This window comes from Montipora capricornis, chromosome 10, assembly GCF_036669925.1.
Source record: "Montipora capricornis isolate CH-2021 chromosome 10, ASM3666992v2, whole genome shotgun sequence".
Taxonomy (NCBI): Eukaryota; Metazoa; Cnidaria; class Anthozoa; order Scleractinia; family Acroporidae; genus Montipora; species Montipora capricornis.
This window is the reverse complement of record NC_090892.1, coordinates 39,286,264-39,288,763: the sequence shown is the minus strand read 5'-3', so window position 1 is coordinate 39,288,763 and position 2,500 is coordinate 39,286,264. Positions and strand designations below refer to the sequence as shown.

General features: G+C 39.8%; 1 protein-coding gene across 1 annotated transcript in view; it reads left to right on the top strand.

Annotated features, from left to right (window-relative positions):
- LOC138018510 (uncharacterized) overlaps positions 1-168 on the top strand; it is a 4,138-nt gene extending 3,970 nt beyond the window's left edge. The window contains exon 2 of the mRNA XM_068865149.1: positions 1-168. This exon is cut by the window's left edge and continues 1,137 nt beyond it. The gene's annotated coding sequence lies outside the window, so the exon portion shown is untranslated.
- The last annotated feature ends 2,332 nt before the right edge of the window (positions 169-2,500 follow it).

Sequence of the window (2,500 nt, the reverse complement as noted above, 5' to 3'; positions counted from 1 at the left end):
GAAAAAAGGTGAAAAGGAAGACGTTTACCTTCAAATGATGCTTCAGTGACTGAGTGACTCTGCATTTAATTTGCAACTCAATTCTATAGTTCCACACTAAAGGAAATATTTTGATCGTGTAGCCATGCAGTAAATCAATAAAATGCTAAGTCAGTATCAATAACTAAAGGATCCTTGAAGCCTGTGTAGTCGCCATCAGGTTCTGGAAATTCTTTTCGTATGGCAGATGTTACGTAAGATCAGAAACCCATAAGGGTTGAAACGTGTAACGCGAGTTCACAGCTTCCGAATATTCAGTGCTAAGTACCATATTTGGAAACCACTCGCTCCAGTTAATTTCGCGCGAGAACATTGGTGGTATTGCGTCACGGTGTTCTTGCGAACTGATTGGTTGAATTTTTCTCTCTTGTTGTTCTAAATATGGTACTTAGCAAATTGAGTATTCAGAAGCTTGTTTCCCAGCACACAAGGGGCCGTTACACGTTTCAACCCTTATGAGTTTCTGGTAAGATGGGATAACTTTTCTTTGTTTCCTTTCAAGTCTCTGATAGATCCACCACACATATTGTCCGTATGCTGCATAGCGATAGTTTCTGAAATGCACACCATAATATAGAATGGTTTGTGTTGCTGATTAATGTTGTAGTAAGTATAATTGCATTGCCTGGCTAGTATTTTAACATCAAAACCCAACAACAATAAAAGCCGTGAGGTTCAACTACAATGTAACCAGTAAGGAAAACAAGTCATGTAATGTTTACAACAACTGCAGTCTTTGGAATATGTACCACAGCTGTATTTTCCCAGACAACAATTACTTTTTACTGTTGTTTACTAATTTACAGTCACATCGTAACTTTTATATACAGATACAAATCAGGATTTTTATTGAGAACTTTTTTTTTCACAATGTCCAATGTGATCTGGTGTTAACAAATTCAGGAATAGACTGTGTAAACAGTGTTTTCAAGCCTCAAGCCAAAGCTTGAAGTAATGTTAACGTTTTCAAGTAGAAATCAATATTCATGAAATTTAATGCTGGTAAAACTATTATGAGAAAAGAAATCTTCGTTTATTGCATCCTTAGCGTTTAATTTACATGAATTCATTTCTTACCGGTTTTTCATAGGTGAGGGTACTGGTGATCTGTTTAAATAATGGAACCCTACAATTGCTGTTCTTAAGACATGTCTTTATCGGAACGCTGGTTTTCGATCGTCGGGAACACGCTCTGGTTCGAAGCGACACGGCTCCAGAGCGGCGGGTCTAATTTGCAGGTCTCAGGTCGCAGGTCGCGGGTTGAAGGTCATTGTTTCACCAGATCCAGAGAGCTAAAGTTTAATGAAAGCCCTGGTTCTAGCTATTTAGTCACGGAGGTGTCTTCACCGTCTTCGTAATGTATAGTTTATATTGCAATTTCAATTCAACCTGATTATCATTAATTTTTCATACACTTGAATGAATATCTGATTTCTTATCGGCGTATATGAGCCTTCTGACAACGACTTTCCCCAGTATACATTGACCCAAAGCTATTTTTCCTGAAAGGAAGTATTATTATACCACATCTTGTGTTTTGAGAATCTGTGGTACTTCTGTGGTGAAACCATTTGAATGTTCTATTGTGGTTTTATCACAGGCGGCCCAGACGTCGTTTGAGATTTACATACGTGACAATATTGCGTTACGTTTTGAGCCATTTAAGAGAATGTATGAAACGGTTCGAAAATCGCTCTAAATTCAACTTGTAGTAAAGGATTTAAATAAAAGAAACTTACTTTAGTCTGCTCTTGTGTTATTTTGAAGTCTTTGTGGCAGCTGAGGCGTTCTAAAGTCGTTCTAAAGCCATTTTGACGACTTAAACTTTTCCAGGTTTGCTTTCCATTAAAGTGAAACGAAAGGCTGGCGACGTGGTCGGCCGACGGAGCTCGCCAAAATTCCCTCAAGGCAGCCATCGACAATTCTTCTTTCTAGTTGCTTCGCCTGGGATCCCAAGGTTTATCTTATCCGCCCGAAAAACGCTCCTTTTCGAACGCTGGCTGCCCATTTCTGCTTCATTTTGATCCGTTACGAGTGATCTTGGCCACGGATTTCAAAATCGTTGGCTTAGCGACCAACTCCAACACGACAAAGTCGCTCTCAACCGTAGGGAGGCACAGGTCAATTTGCTCTATGCAAATTGGACCGTATCAGAGTCCCTGGGGAAATTACACCGGAAACGGCGGGAAACTCGCCGCTTGAAGACCACCGACTCATTGTATACAACTGATCGAGCGCTTGTACCAATGGCTTGTTATAGCCGTATGAGTATTAGCTAGTATTTGCAAAGATGAATGTGATCTTTACCAAAGAGCAATGTGAAATTTTAGAGTATGCAAGCTCTGGGCATAATATCCTTATCACCGGCCAAGCAGGTACGGGAAAGTCGACTATAGATCGTTTTCACGTGACGTCATCATTTTCTAAAATCCAAAACTAAAGAGCCACGAAAGTTTTTATC